Source organism: Lonchura striata, chromosome 3 (assembly GCF_050655825.1).
Source record: "Lonchura striata isolate lonStrDom1 chromosome 3, ASM5065582v1, whole genome shotgun sequence".
NCBI classification, from domain to species: domain Eukaryota; kingdom Metazoa; phylum Chordata; class Aves; order Passeriformes; family Estrildidae; genus Lonchura; species Lonchura striata.
This window is the reverse complement of record NC_140705.1, coordinates 34,749,446-34,766,421: the sequence shown is the minus strand read 5'-3', so window position 1 is coordinate 34,766,421 and position 16,976 is coordinate 34,749,446. Positions and strand designations below refer to the sequence as shown.

At 41.3% G+C, this 16,976-nt stretch overlaps 1 long non-coding RNA gene across 1 annotated transcript; it reads right to left on the bottom strand.

Annotated features, from left to right (window-relative positions):
• Positions 1 to 2,679: 2,679 nt before the first annotated feature.
• On the bottom strand, positions 2,680 to 5,785 carry LOC146767844 (uncharacterized). Its single transcript, XR_014953662.1, has 3 exons — positions 3,881 to 5,785; positions 3,679 to 3,719; positions 2,680 to 3,580 (listed from the first exon to the last, which is right to left on the bottom strand). It is a non-coding gene; the product is annotated as an uncharacterized LOC146767844 (long non-coding RNA).
• Positions 5,786 to 16,976: the final 11,191 nt, after the last annotated feature.

Genomic DNA, 16,976 nt, shown 5'->3' with positions numbered 1-16,976 from the left:
GAGGACAAAAGGGCTATTTGAAACAACATCATTGCTACTCTATGGACAAATCATGCTTGACACACGTGACAGCCTTGTATCATAACTTGACTAGTTTGATGGATAAGGAAGAGTGTGAATGTTATTTCACTTGATTGTAAAAGGGCTTTTGACACAGTTTATCATAATATCCCCACTGACTGGGAGGATGACGTGCAACCTAAGTGGAGGATTGAAAACTGTTTTAATTGCTTAGCTCAGGGGCTGGTGAAGAGTGTCAGAGAGTCCAGGTGGAGGTCACTAAGGGTTGATTCTGGGCCCAGCAGGGTTCCTTGTTCATTAATGACCTGGATGATGGGACAGAGTGTCACCTCAGCAAGTTTGCTAAAGCTACAAAACTGTGAGGAATTGTTCATACAACTGAGGTTTGTGCTGCCATTCAGTGAGATCTCAGCAGGCTGGAGTAAATGCAGATCTTGGCCTTGGGGAAGAACAACCCCATGCACCAGGAGAGTCTGAGGGTCAACTTGGTTGGCAAGCAGCTTTTCAGAAAAAGATCAGGACATCCTGACCAACACCATTGTGCCAGCAGCACAAGCCAGCAGTACTCCCTTTTGACAAAGACCAACAGCATAGTGGACCATCCAGAGGGGAGCATCATCAGCAGCCAAAGGAGGTGATGTGTTCACCTTTACTTAACACTTGTGAGACAGGTCTAGAGTGTAGGGCCAATTCTAAGTTTCTAAATACAACAGAGTGACTGGAGGGAATTCAATCACAAAGATGACTTAGGCACTGACACACCTTACAAATTGGGAGAGTCTGAAGTGAGCTGGCAGTCCTCAGCACACACATTAACATCACTTTACAGACCACATATAATTATTGGCCCTATGCTAATGTCCTTTTGTTCACCCTCTGTTTAGTTTTGAATGACTTGACACTACAGTATATAAAATATATAGGGTTACATAAATTAAGTAAGTTACAGTGAACACAGTTATTGTTTGAGAAAGAATGAGATTTTAGGATTTGAGGAAAGAGAAGAGTTCGTTAGTCCTAGGGTCTACAGGATTTTCCACCTTCCTTTTTAACCAAATCCTATCTGTTTCATGACTGATTACTTAGGAGCATTATCTTCCCTATGAACACATAATGTTTCCTACATTACTTCAGCTTCAGATACAACAGCCATAAGGGTGGGGAGGCTTGTTTTGCTTTCTAGTTTTGGGTGGAGGAGGCACCAGCTCCAGCTGAAGGAGTTCATTCCTCACTGGTTTAAGTCTCTAAGAATTGGCTGTTCTGAACTACACATACTTCTGAGTGCAGTCATAGTTGCGTGAAACCATGTCACTTCTCACTTAAGCACAGACACTGAAGTACTGAGAGAGCCAGTGTGAGGTCTTCAGTGGTAGGGTTTTTTGAAGGTATTTTTCCACTAGTGACTCAGTAAAACCAAAATAGTGCCTCAAGCTGATTTATATCGTAGAGATCTTTAGAAGGGTTGACCAACCTTTTATTTAGCTTTTAGGCCTGTCAGAAACTGGGATCTTACAACCATAATTTATTTACTGGACAACAGTTTGCATAGTGGATTTCTTTCCCTCAAGCAACTCTGAAAAAAAGTCCTGACATATTGAATTGCTTTTAGAATTTGCAAATGGCTAATTATCCTTTAAGGTAGTCTTTAGCCATCTACACATTGTGATAAATCTTTGAATTTTAAAAAAGTATGTTCTGGACTAGCCGCTGAATCCCAGCACACTTTCTGCAAGCTCCATTACAAATTTTGTGTTACATGTGATAGAACTGAAAATTACACATGATAAAATTAAAAATAACTCTTGCACAAGAAAATTTGTGGCATTAAAAACAAGAGCAAAAGTCACTCAAAAAAACTGCTTGAAGTAATCCCAATGTCAGTTTGGAAAATTACTCATTTTTTTGAGTGCTAGCTATGGAAACTTAAAGGGAAGAAAATTCTGCATCTTTATATTTATTTGCATCCCATGTGAGAATATGTTGTCATTACCCAACAGATAAGTATTTGAAATCCAACTTTGTACTTCCCTGGAGTAGGGATCTGACACTTTGACTTTTTTTATAAAGAGAAACAGAAATCTTGCAGCTTTCTGGGCATCTTGCAAAAATGGATGGTCTGTTGTTGTGTGAACAGGTATTTGCTAAGTATAACCACACTTTCATTCATACCTCCCCACTCAGCAAGAGAAAACTCCAGCAATGCCCAGAAACACATTTTTCCCAAATATCCAGCCTCTTGTAACTTCCTGACACTGAACAATCCCCATTCCCAGTAAAAAGTGAGAGTCATGTTTTTAGGTTACTTCATTCTAAAGGACTTTGATATGTCATCGATTAGAAAATTTTGGTGGTTTTATATGTAAAATGTAAACAGCAGGTGAAGACAAATATTTGGGTGAGAAATAACATCTAGGTGAAATAGGATGGAACAAAAAAGGATGGAAATAATGAAGAGAAAATTACATTTATCTCAGGGAACGATTATTTTTGTTCGTCTACATAATACCATCATCTTACTGGATTTTCTTTCTACCCTCTTGGTACTGGCAAGGAGAGTGACTAATATATTTAGTGTTATGAGAACTCTGCAAGGCAATGAGGCAATGACATCACATTACTCAATTTGTCTCTTGTGTTCTTTGAGGAGTCAAAGGTCTCATGTACACTCAAAAGAAAATCAAGTGACCTAGTCAGAAATGAAACCACTTTCCAACATAAACAAAACCAAAGATCCAGTATTTTTGCAGTTGTGACAAACTAATTTGAGACTTTTAAATGTTTTACTCTTGCTTTGAGTTAGTAATTTTTTATTTTATTTTTCTGTTAAGTGAAAAAAAAATGCCAAATGCTGTCAGAGTATAAAACCTTTTGCTATGAGATTTCTCTGTTAGATGATGTTTCCTACACTGATCTTATGCTGCCAACAACTAAATACCTTTTAATGTGATCTGGCTTTTAATGTATAGCACTGCCTGCGTTCCATATGTTTACCATTATCCATATGCTCATCAGTCCCCTTTATTTTCAGTAGAGGCTGTTGTGGAAGGAGGCCAGATTGTGCAGCAACACAGTTCCGGTAGTGAAATTAGCAACTGAACAATATTCCCAGAGAAATAGTCCTGTTCATTCCTGGCCATAAGCCTGCTTCTGACACAAAAAAAAGTCCATAGGAAAGAAATTGTATGTGCAGGTATGTTTGCAGAGCACATAATTTACATGTAATTTATGTGTGTGCAACACAGCATATCCCGCACGCATTCACAGAGTGTACTCATGTGCACCTCAGATCTTCACCAGGCTGTGTAACCATTGGTGATTCCACTTTACAGTGTAAGAAATCCAGGCACTGCGGTGCAGGAGTGCCAAGTAACTTTCCAGAGTCCCACTGTGAATCTGAGCCAAGCTGGAAGCAGAATGTAAGGCTGCAGTGTCCTGTCCCCAGTGGCAGTAATGGCCGGAGGTATTGCTGTTTCATTCCATCCCCTGCTCTTCTCCTGGTTTCCAAGCTGAAGTACAGTGCCCCTGTAGCTTTGCCAGGACAGCTGTTTGTGGGGAAAGGCTGTGAAACACGTCAGGAAAACAGCTTCAGGAAAAAACTTTCAATTTTTTTTTTTTTTTTACAAAAATGAAGGCATTTTGCAAATCCAGATCCCTCACCTGATCTTGTGTTGCTGCAAGAACTGTTTTGTCAGCATAATCTGAAAGCAGAGAGAGACAACAGGCAAAAGAGGATGAGCAGACAGGGATGCCATAAGCCATCATTAGCACATCCATGGACTAAGCCATCCATACATGCTGATGACATCCATGTGGTACTCTGCAGAACGAGGCAGTAAATTATCATGTGCCTTTCACTTACCTCACTTCAAATTCCCTGTCTGCTCTCTAACATACTCTTCTTGTGCTCCACTTTTTCTTAATGAACTATTACCAAAAACCCTAAACTGTTCCTATTCCCCAAACATGGAATATTTATCCTCTGCTTAACCTATGTTTGGTCCTTGCATAAGCAATAGAATGCTGGTACTTAGAGATAAAACTTAAGAGTTTTCTCAGCAGGAAAAATATCTGAGGCACAAATGGAAGTCCCTGGCTTTTCAAGAAAATGACACTGCTTAGATGCACAGAAGAGACAGTGTTTTTTCTCTTTAAGAAACAGATTGAAGATCACTTTTAAAGGTGTTACCCAGCTGTAAGTCTTAATTCATCCCTTCATTCCTTCCTCCCCAGGTGAACTGCAAACAACAATTCAGAATTGCTGGGGCATGTGATTTGGCAGAGAAGGCAAGAAGAAAGCTCAGTAGATGGGCTGTGTATCTTGAGATGTGGTTGAAGGTGAGCTCAAGACACCAAATATCACTCACATTCCTTGACATCCCACTAACACAGGACTGAGCAAGCCCAGAGCTGCTCTGCTCCCCATCTCCCTGCCACTCCCATGCTCCCCAACAGGCACATGGCCTCTACCACCTCCTGCAGCCCAGGAGTCTCCTAAAGTTTAAGGTACTTCCCCACCTCTAGATACTTCAATAACTGGGGAGAGATTCCAGTATAAGCCTACAGTAATCTCTTTGATTTAATCTAGACCATCATATCATCACTTTTCTCAAGCAGAACAAAAATAGATTATGTACCATTACGCTTTCAAAGATGTGGTTTGAATTGTTTGCTTCTTTTCACTTTGTTCACTGGCTGGATCTTTCTTTCATTAAGATTGAATTTCCCAACATCCCCATATATAATTTTGTCTTTTCCTTCTTAGTTTACCTGAGGAGCTAAACCCATAGTATTGTAGGGAAAGATGGTTTTAAGATGTGCTGGCTCCTCCTATGCTGGTCATTTGGAGGTTGGAGCATGTATAGAGCAAACCCCTGCCAGCTTACATGGTTCTGCTTGTTTTCTGAGTAACACAGTTATCATATGGGCTTTTATTACTTTTTCTCCATGGCTCACCTGAGACAAGCCTATCTTCTGCCTCCCAGCAATGCAAGGAATGCTCCCCCTGCTTTTCTGCATTCATACTTAATAGTTCAGCCTGGAGTTATGAACATAATGTTGACATTTCCCAGGAAATCAGCCTGAAGGATCATGACTGGTTCCATCTGGCCTTGAAATCAAGGCAAATATTGGCGTTTTTTCTTAGGTGAGTACAGCCAAGTTCTCTGTTCTATCTGCCTTTCTTTTTTCTCCTTTCTAACACAGAAATTGGGTAATTTAACTTAATTCATCAAACATTCCAAACAAATTTCCTTTAAATGTATATTCAGCACATATTTAGCCTGTAGAGAATATATACTTGGAGGTGTAAATATAGTTTTGCATGTGTGTGTCAATATGAATGTATTTAAATACATAGCAGGCTAAATTATGATTTAATATAGGTCTGTGTATACAAGCCAGGATCCTGAAGTTCCTTGACAGGTGAAACCAAAGAACATTCTTATCTTTCCTGTAAGTAAGGATGAGTGAAGGCTGCTTGCAGATACCAGAGAGAATAAATACTCTAAATAGAGTGCTCTGACAGCTCTTCAGTTTTCCCAGTTTCATGCAGCTTTTAAGGATGTGAACACTGCAATCATACCAAGATCCAGGATTGTAGAGCTGGTGGAAAAAGAGGATGCACATGGGCCAATGGAATTCCCATTTCATTCCTTAGGCACAAGTTCATACTAATTATGCTATGTCACTGTGTCATCTCATGTCCCCTCGAGAATATGAAGTAAAAGGGGCTGGAGGTGGGTGGAGAATTTGTGGAAATAGGAAATTAAGCGGGGAAGGGGAAGGGGAAGGGGAAGGGGAAGGGGAAGGGGAAGGGGAAGGGGAAGGGGAAGGGGAAGGGGAAGGGGAAGGGGAAGGGGAAGGGGAAGGGGAAGGGGAAGGGGAAGGGGAAGGGGAAGGGGAAGGGGAAGGGGAAGGGGAAGGGGAAGGGGAAGGGGAGAGGAGAGGAGAGGAGAGGAGAGGAGAGGAGAGGAGAGGAGAGGAGAGGAGAGGAGAGGAGAGGAGAGGAGAGGAGAGGAGAGGAGAGGAGAGGAGAGGAGAGGAGAGGAGAGGAGAGGAGAGGAGAGGAGAGGAGAGGAGAGGAGAGGAGAGGAGAGGAGAGGAGAGGAGAGGAGAGGATGTTTTTTTTATATTGTGTCTGTCTTGGTTCTGTTCTATGTTCTTGAATTGTGAGTGCTCCCACTGATGCTCCCACTGTGCTTGTAGGCACAGCTGAGCAATCTCAGCTCCTCAGCACCAAAAGGAAAAATCTGAAGAGAGAAATTTTCATCCTGCAGGATTCTAAGGAAAAAAATTGCAGAATTGAGTAGAAAAAATAAAATGGATGGAGGTCTTCAGTGCCCACTGTGCTTGACCTGATAAAAAAACTCTGTGCAAATTAAGACAGTACATACAAATTAAGACATGGTAGAAATTAGACTTCACTTCCTAAGTATGTGTCTCTACTTTTGCACACAGTGAAAATGCCACATATGTGTAACACCCTATGAGGCGATTTGAACACTAACTTGATGTTCCAGCTGGTTTGAAATGCACTCAGCTGGGTGTGTTTGGTGGAAATGTGACCTTTGGAGTACATCCACCCTTTTTCCCTTGCTCCAAGTGCTGCTGGTGTATTTGCTCATATGTGGTTGTAGTCGTGGTGCTTATATTAAACACAGGAAAAGTAATGGAAATAACCCCTTTGTAGAGAAAATCTGAATTGCTGGATGCAGAGGATGAATTTATTTTTCTTTTTATCTTCACATGCTGTTCGACTGATGATAACAGTGGTTTGCTCTGGGCTGTATACATAAAATGTAGAATACAGCCGTAGTGAATGGGGAGAAATTCTACTTAAAAGGGAACAGATCCATGGCATCTCAGGATCTCAAGAGTTCCCATGCATTGTACCTACCAACCAGGGCAAGGCTGCTCTAAGGTCTCCTTGGAGCCTTCTCTTCTCCAGGCTGAATGACTCCATCTCTCTCAGCCTATCCTCATAGCACAAGTGCTTCAGTCCTCTGATCATCCTCATGGCCACTCCTCTGGACTTCCTCCAGCAGAACCACATCCTTCTTATGCTGGGGCTCCAGAGATGGATGCAGTACTCAAAAGAGCAGAGTAGAGATGAGGAGCCATCTCCCCCAGCCTGCTGGCCACACTCCTTTTGATGCAGCCCAGGACATGTTTGGCTGTCTGGACTACAAGCACACATGATGAGCTTCTTATCAACCAACACTCGCAAGTCCCTCCCCTCAGGGCTGCTCTCCACCCAGTCTGTGCTTGTGCTTGGGATTGCCTAGCCCAGGAGCACGACCTTGCACTCAGCTCTGTCGAACTTCGTGAAGTTCACTCAGACCCACTCTCACTCTCACTCTCTCCCTAGACTGTCCAGGTCCCTCTGGATAACATCCCTTCCCTCCAGTGTGTTGACTGCTCCCTGTAGCTTGGTGCCATCAGCAAACCTGCTGAGGGTGCACTCAGTACCACTGTTCCTGTCACTGACAAAGGTGTTAAACAGCACCGGTTCCAACACTGACCCTTGAGGAATGTCACTCATCTTTGGTGTCCTCTTCCACATTGAGCCATTGATTGAAACCTGTCTGGAATGTTATATACTCAAATCATGATTATATGATGAATATTTGATTTATGTTCACTGTATATTTAGGAAAAGTGTTACAAACTCAAAATAACACTTTAACTTATTGAAGACTTAGATAAGAGGGTCAGGAATTTGAAATATGACATAATGGTGGCTAAAGGGAAAATTCAAAGACTTGAGACATTTCATAACATAAAGTACCATGGGTTTAAAAAAATTAATGGTCTGGGGAACTTTGCTTAGAAAATTGGTTTTTGTAGGACTTAATTAGCTGGTTTCATTCTTTTGAACACAACCATTTAATTTTTTTAATGAGGACTTTGAGTTCCCTTATATTCTGGGACTATTTGTTTATCCAAAGAGGCTCATATGCTGGCATGAAGAGTCAGTTGCAATACAAATGGACAAGTAGAACAGTACACATTAATAATGCAGAATGTAACCATCAGAGGGAAGTATTACTGGTTGCTCTGGCTTGAGATTGTGCTAGAAGGAAAAAAAATACAGTAATTTTGAAAGGGCTGAAGCTGATGGATTCCATGGAGGGCATATGAAGAAGAATACACTGTGGAGAAGCTGAAGGAAGACTTTCTCTCAAACTGAAATAGAGTGAGACAAGTGTCTATGTGAACAAGACGGTGAAGAAAAGCAATCTAATATAGCCCAATGGTGCCTGGCTGAAGATGATACAAAAGAAGACCTATGTTATACAGCATTTAAAGCTGAAATAATTTAGAAATAAATCAGGAGGGGATTCATGCACTTCAGTAAAAATCTAGACGAGTTCTTGAGATTACATTTTTTATGCAAGAAGGAGGTAACATAGAAGTTGCTATAATAAAGAGAAAATTATTAGATCTTAGATACTCTGAATGAGATGACAATATGTGAGATGATGTAAAGAGAGAAATGAGCAAGAAGTGACCAAGACAGAGAGGGGAAAAAAATGACAGTGCCTAAACCAGAAAAAAAGATCAGTATAACCATAGTAATATAAAAATTAAGATCTACATTTTCAGTAGAATCACTCCATTTTTAGAATTTGTTCCCATATTTTTCAACATCAGAAATCTTATCCAAAGAGGTCTTCAGGAATTGTTGTATCTTTCTGGCAGCTACTTCTTGATTAAAGTGAAGGTTTTAGTGTGTGTGACTTTGGGAACAGATGAAAGGACCTAAATTCTAATTTTAGTCTCCAGTTTTACCTGAAGACTGACAGTCTGGATCCGTCCAAGCTTTTGGGGAAGGTTGTCCCACCTGAATACAGTGAAAAGAATGCAGCAGTTGTCATGAGCACCAAGCACATGTAGCTGAAAGGGAGAGGGAAAAGATTTTCTGAGTGTGTACACCCCCTAATGAGGTCTTTCATAGTCTTTCCTAGTAGTACCCAGATGGACAAATGCCTCGTGGCTGCCCACAGCAAGAAACCCGAATTCTTAATTTCTACCCCTCACCCAGATACCCTGAGTGACCTGAAGATCCTGGCCTTGTCAGTCCTCCTACATCTATTCCCACCTTGATCCAGACAGTGCATCAGATTCCCTCTGCTTACAAGACTCTTCCATGTCCTTTAAGTTCTATGCTTTCTCCCATGCTCCCCAGACATTCCCCTTTCTGACTTCTCTCTGCTGGCCTCATAATTTAGCACACTAGATGTAGTTGTTACTTTAGCTTGTTTCCCTGGCCCCTCCAAAATGCAGAACCTTCCAGAACCATGCCCTAACCTCATTATCACTCACACAGATCACCAGCACCTCCAGCTAGTGCCTTGTCGTGCAGCACAGCCAGCTCCCTTCTGCCTCCCTCACAGATAAGACCTTGAAAATACAGGTTCTGTCCAAGCCATCCTTTCAGTAAATGACATATCCAAAAGAAGCACCCAAAACCACTGAATATTTTGGATAGTTCCAACCTTTGATTTAAAAATGTCTCTTTGATTCTTAATCATAATTGAGCCATAACTTCCTCTTTCCATAAAACTTAAGGCAGAAGAAACCAAGTAAGGATTAACTTTGTTCTCATTGGTGCTCCAGTCCATTCAGACAGTTGCATGTGTCTCGCACAAAGACTGATGCAAGAAATTACTGCAAGCAGAGACCAACATCAGTCTGGAGGTCCCTGTACTGTGGATACATGACTAGGCAGGACATGTTCAAATGTTCTGGTAGGAAAATCAGTACCACTGTCATGGTTTGACACTGGCACAATGCCAGTGCCCCCATGAAAATGCAATCTCTCAATTGAATGCTGTGAAATGCAATCGAGAACAGAGCAAAGCAGGCCCAAGCTTAATAACAGAAAAAAACTTTATTAAGCTACTACTATAAAAGAAAAAAAAAGAAAGGGAAAAAAACACACACAAAAAACCACACACACAAAGATCAAAATTAAAACCTTGCAAAGCATTCCTCCTCCCACCACCCAACTCCAACAAACTACAGTGAGACACAATCTGGACCCCAGTCAGGTTTCCACCCTCCAGACAATCAATACTCAGCCCATCGAGGGAACAGAGTCTCTCCTGTGCCACAGACCCCCCAAGAAAATACAGCTAACACATCCTGTGTTTCCATGTCACACATGGCACCGCCTGGAGAAAAGTTTGCCATGGTGACCCTTCTCCTTTCCGTGCACAGTGCTGTCACCACCAATGCATGGATGGACAGACTGCTTTTAGGATTTCCTTTCAAGGATGTCCTGACAAGAGGGGAAAAAACAACAGTTCAGTTTTTCATTTTTTGGGACCACAGTCCCTCCCCATTTTCCTCCTGGAGCCAAGGGTCCAAGAACAGAGATCTTCTTCTCTTCTCCTTCTTTGAAGACAGGGGACACCACCACAAACCCCCTAACTTTTCTCTGTTCACTCCACTTCTGTCTTTTCCCAGCTGAAGCAGGTCTCTGGCTCACTGGCATCCTCCTAAAATATAGTCTCTCTTAGAGGAGAAAATTTGATTCAGTCTATGACTACCAAGGAAAAAAGTCCAGCCAAAAAGCCAATCCATCATCCCTTCCCATCTAGAATTCCTCCTTCTAACATCCCAGGGTCCAAGCTGTCTCTCTTCCTCTCTTTCAAACCGAGGAGAAGTGAAATTTCACAAAGCTTTCATTTCTCAGGAAGGGTTAAAAGTCCCAACTCCCTGGCTGGCTCTCTGCCCAGATTCCGGCTCCCACAGGCAGCTGGGCACCTTGCGGCTCCCCAGCTCTTCTCCTTCCCTGCAGTGAACTGCTGATGAAACTGCTGCTGGCTCTTTCGAGAGAAAGAGAGAGACTCTGGGGGGGGGAACAGAGACATCCCAGATTTCTCCACCCTTCCATCTGCAGGGGGTTCCAGTCCCTCCACCCTTGGGCCCACCTTAGTCAGGCCATGGGCCTTCCCCTCCCCACCCAGCCACGGCCGGGCAGGGGAGAGGCTGCACTGTGGCTGACCGGAACCAAAGAGAGCGAGTTCTCCTGGGAATTCTGCTTTTAACCCCTCTGTGTTCTCAGAGGTGTGCCCACTTTCAATTGGTCAATATCCAAATTGACCTCTTCCTTCCGAGAAAATTCTTTTTCCGTGTCAAACCACAACAACCACAAAGAAGAGAAAAAGACAAGATATGTCTAGAAGTCCTACCAGTCTGATAGAAATGAAAATCCATTCTTCACCCTAGTGCTCCTAGAGATGCTCAAGTCTGTGAGTTAAACAGCCAAGCTTTTCCCAAATGCTTGCTACCACTTGTAGCATGCTGATCTGTCCTGTCCCAGCATGTCCCTTGCTAGCTTTGGACTCTGTCTCTGCTAACCAAATATTTACCCAGGTTCCAAAAACCTTTTCTAAGCTGTGTGCTGTTGCAGTCCTGGAGCTATCTGGTTGAGGCTGGGTCAGGTTGACAAAGACAAAGTCACTACAGGAAAAGGCCAGACTGCTCATTTCTTCAGAGCATAAACAAAATTACAATATTTTGAGCTTTTATCCACATCATAACCTATCAGGCAGTCTTTTGATGGCTGCTGCACAGAAACATAAGATTAATTTAAATTGTTGTCTTAATGAAGAAAGGCAAATGTGAGACTCCTTTCCCTTCTCACAGTGACAGAGAACGACATGACCAGAGGAACCCACCTGCTCCCTGTCCTTCCCTTTGCAAAGCTAGGCCCAACTCATTTTGTTGCCAGAGGCACCAGATGGTCAAGATTTTCAGAAACATACCTAAGCTTACTGAAGTATGTGTTCTTCTGTATTAAAATGTTTAATTACCATTAACAGCTAGGAAATTGCTTATTTTTCAGGTTAGGTTGACTTTATCTCCTTGCTCCTGGCTATTGTTGCACTTTCATCAGTAAGTCTGAAACTCCAAAGTGCAGCTTTCACAGTAATTTAGAGATCAAACCCCAGTCTGATGTAGCTGGCACCTGAGTCATTATTTTCTCCGAAATTAGGACTGTGTCATCAGACTGCTCGTGGAAGCTAGTGGGAAGCCACCAAAGGGATTTGAATATAGAATGATGTTTATATGATGGCCTGAGCCACAGAGATGGGAGATGTCTCTTTTCTGTGCCGGCTGGAGCCTGTGTATCATCTATGCATTCAGCTCAAGATACATGAACTGCAGTAAAACACCTTGGGAGGATGGGGCTGAACCTGAAGGGAGTATGGGCTTTGCTCCCAGGTGGAAGGAAAGGATTATCTCCCTGGAAAGCAGGGGCTAATACTGACACTGCTCAGTCCCAATCCAGAGCACCCAAAGAGATCAAAACAGTTCAAATTCAGCTTCAATCCATCATTTCCCCTCCAGAAGGATGTCTGTGTGTGTTCATCCCTGTAAGAGTGGACAACTCCCTCTCATTAGGGTAAGTGGACAATGAGGTTTGCCCACAGCAAGGTGGGGTGAAGTGCAAAATCAAACCTTGACTCCCCAAATTCCACACTAGTTCTTTCAGGAAGAACTTTCTTCCTCAATGTCAGCACAGCTGAGCTGAACAAAAAGTGCGAGTGTCCCAAGAAGTGAGCGCAGAAACTCCAGAATAGGGCAGAGACAGGTTTGATGAGATTTCAGCACTGAGATGGTAAAAAAGAGCACATGATCATTTAACAATATTAGGCAATAGCAAGTAAGAGAAAATGTAGCCACAGAGAGACCCCCCAGGGACATCAACAGAGCGAGAGAGGAAGGAAGAAACCACAAAATAGCCGGGAGGCTGGGGGTGGCTGCTGACTGTTGAGCTCTCTCAACAGTCTCTGAGCTAGGCTCCTATGCAAAGATTGTAGTTTTTAATTCCAAGGTCCTGTTCACATCTAAACTCTCAAGGTTTTCCCATGAACACAAATAATGAAAAAGGGACTTGGTCCTTCTGTAGATGCAGGTGTATTGATTGTAGTGATGAAAAATCAGTTCCTTAGTCCAAAACCCATTTTTCTTGGCAAGGATGTGAACAAAGGATGGAGAACAATGAGTCCAAAATGTCTGGGATACAAAGACCTTTCTGAGAAACAGATTAACAAAACACTTCAGTAAAAAAGAATTTAAAAAAAAAACCTCCTAGTAAACTAGATAATATAGAGAAAATATTTACTCTAGAAACTTATATTAATAAGCAGAAGATGTTTAGAATATGTGATCACACAAGGAACTTACTATCTGCTAGACATGAGTGCTGAAGGATGTGAGAAGATTAGCAAGGAAGCTTATTGTAGCACACATAATCTATTTTTTATTTGAATTAAAATTGGGAGATATGGGAAAATTAAAGACAATAAAAAGCACAAATACAGTATTACACATCCAAAACGGAAAAATGACTTTGGCTATCATTGTCTCAGGGGAAAATATTGTAAATGGCTATAGATAATGGACTCCTGAGCAATACCAGAGCTCATTGTACACAACAACTTTCCCTAGATATGCTTGACCATTAGAGGAAAGAAAAGTAGTAGCAATCATACTTGGAAATATGGCCCCCATGTTTTGTGAAGTAATAAAGCTGTCTTGGGCATGTCTAGTTCTCATGGAGTCTGAGGACTTGACAAAGAGCAGCTGATACAGAAATGGCAAAGTACAGAATATAAGGAAAGTATCTAAGTGTTCAAATCAAAAGAACTAAATGCTCTAGCTTAGCTTATTTGTACAGTTTTTGTGTATATTCACAGCATGCAAGAAAAGAAGTGCCAAGTTGCCAAGTAGTACAGTTTAGCATCAACTACAAAGAACATGAAGGTTCTACCATGAATGATGATAGGCCCAGACCTGTTAAATATTTTTCTTCATGATTTAGGGGAATGAGATACAAATATTTTATAAGAAAGGACTGAAAAGGTTATGACTGCATGAGGCTCTCTGCAGTACGGATGTAAAGAAAACAGAAGAGAGCAGATGTTTGGAGGTCAAGGAAATTTCTGGGAATCAGATATCTCTAGAGGTAGCCACCAGGCAAGGAAAACTGAGCTCCTGTTAATGACCTCCAAACATCTGCTCTGCTCCCTCCCCTCTTTAGTTTCTACAATGATTTGGAGGATGTCTTATACAACCATGATTTGTCGCAGACAGGTTAGGGGTTTGGCTGACTTCCAGTCTCTGTTTGAAGTGGATGTTTCTGCTATGAAGTTTTTGTTGTATCCTTTGCAAGTGATTATCAATATTCGGCCTCATCTTCCTTGAAATAATACTGAATTTTGTGCTCCTGCTTCTGTTTCTTTCTCCTTATATTGTGACCTCCTTTTTTCTAAAAAGCTTTTCCTAATGCATTGATCTGCTTAATCTCTAGTTCTGAGATGGCAGATTTGCTGTTGCAAGGTAGACAAGCCACCTGGCCCAAAGTTTGTTTCATGGTTTTGACCACCAAAACAAATTAGAAGTTACCTCCAAGTGCTCTCTTGTACTGGTCAGTCACCTGAATGTAATGAAGTTTTACACTATGATGTTGTATGAGACTCAGTGTCTGCAGCCAATTATGTGCCTTCTTTATCTTTGATGCAGGAAAAAGGAAAAAAACCCTCTAGTGTGTCAGTGTGTAAAATTAGATTTTGTAGTGGTAGAGATGAGGAAACCAGTGGAAGGGAGGTGGTTTTTCTTTAGTGTGCTAGTAAAACCTCAGTGGTCAAGGAATTGGCTCTGTGAAATATTGGAAGGGCTTGTTTGAATACAATGTCCCCAGGCTGGCTGGGAATGGATGGGCAGCTTTGGTAAATTCATCTGGTTCTTTTGCAAGCTAAGAATTCTCCACCTTCCCCCATCACTTTTATATATAAAAAAGGAAAACAAATCATTAGCCATGTATGTGCTTTTACTTACATTATACTTTATATGACTGTATGAGTAGGAAACTACATAGCAGTCAGATGGAGAAGATGAGATGTGAGGAGAATATAAAATTAAGGAAACAGAGAAGCAAAACCAGCAAGTAGTGGCTCTTTAGTTGAGACAGTTACAGTAAACAGTTTGTTTCATGAGAGTGGAGCTAAAGAAACTTCATTTTCCCAAAAGCTTTGTCCTGGGCACCTTAACAGCTTTTCCAGCATACTCAACTTTTTATTGTCCTCTACCATTTAATAGCTCTTCCATACCTACCTGGTGTTTTGATATTGTGGCTGGCCCAGTGCTGACGGATCAGGCATCATATGGCCACCACCACTGTCCATGTAATATCTGTTACATACTTCTTGGTGGAGGTACTAAATAAGTTCTCCCTCCTCTGTTTAGAAAGGTACATTTTCAATGGTTTAAGGCACTTTGTAACTCTGAGGCATTCAACCATCTCATGAACTCCTCTAAAACTGGACTGGTCTTTTAAGAGTCCAGTTGTGGATGGACTCTTAATGGTTGTGGAGATTCAGTCAATTGACAGACACAGGTAGATGCTGAGAATAGTGTGTAGGTAGGCATAACATGCAAACTCAAGAACATCTTAGGCAGTTCATCTACATATGATGTTCAACATGATAATACGTGTGGACAGAATTAAAGGAAAAGAAAAGAATAAGCAAATCTTCAGGAAACAAATTGCATTTGCCTTGTTACAGAGATCAGCTAACAGCCAACAGAAAGAGATTAACTACTTTTCATGAGAAAATTAAATTAAAGACTTATCTAATTCAATGAATAATAGCTCTTTAAAACAAGAAGCTGGCCAATTCAGTTCCACAAAAAAAAAAAAAATAAAAGGTATATGAAAAGCTGACAGTAAAGTTGATGGTTAAATGTGTGCTACAAACTGCCATATAGCAAAAGGCTGACATTTAGGAAGACTTTGAAGGTAAGATATTAAGAACTTTGAACATATGGAGGAAAAAAGAGGGGACAACAACTTTGGGAAAAAGCATGGAAATGTTTTGCTGAAGGATTAGGGCTTTAGCTGTCTTTTTTGCAGCAGCAGGTGCACAGGGAAGAGGCACTGAAGTTCTGCAGGACTTCACAGGTCCCAAGTTTTTAACATCCAATTTAAAACATTTCAAAATATAGTTAAAAAGTTGGCATACAGCTTATACTTAGCAAAAGTGGTGAGAAGAAGTGCAGGAATTTAAGGCAGTTTAAAGATCTGTTTGTGTCCTTACAACTGCACTTGCCCAAGAAAAATCTTGCTCTCACTTTTGCTCACACAATTGAAGTTAAATTCTGCTTAAATCAGCCTCTGTGACTTTGCTTGGCAGAAAGCTCCTTTGCAATCAGAAACTGGGGGAAATTAACCACAGTGTAATGCTCCACAGACTTTTTTCTTCATGCAAGTCCTTAAAAAGGAAAATTGTTCATCTGAATTTTTATAGTTTAGGAGAATTTTGTTTCAAAAACATGTTCTCTTAGCAGTGTCTTCTTTGGTATCATGGATTTTTGAATTATTTTCAAATTGGATTTGAATGTTTCCAGCATTTAAGGTTATAACCTCAGTGAAGAGACAACCTTGAAGAGAGCATTTTTGCAGGAAGTTGGTATTGGAGTCCCTCACTAAAGGGTGACCATTCCATTTACTCGAGGAGGAACTTGCTTAGACTGGAAAATTATGACACAGGCTTAGGCCAAATGAAGCCCATTATTAAAATGTGCAATAGTTTTGCTGAGGAAGGGACATTGATCTATAAAATGCTGTCACTCACTACAAGTTGTTTAGAAAATATGGCATTGAAGGCACTAGGCAGTGTTGGATTAAATAAAACCTATAAAACATAATGAAATCCAAAGGATTGTTTCTGAGAAAGAGATTCAGATCTCCTTGGCACTGGATCAGTCACCTTTCAATAAAATGTTTTAGGTGAAATATCATGCTATATATTTGTTAAGAGAAGTGCCAAATTTGATAGGCTCGAAGGCTAGTAGTATGGCAAATCTCCTCTTCATTATTAACAATTCCAGGTCTTGCCAGAAATAACTGCTGTGCAAAGGGAGAACACTTTTTGATATAT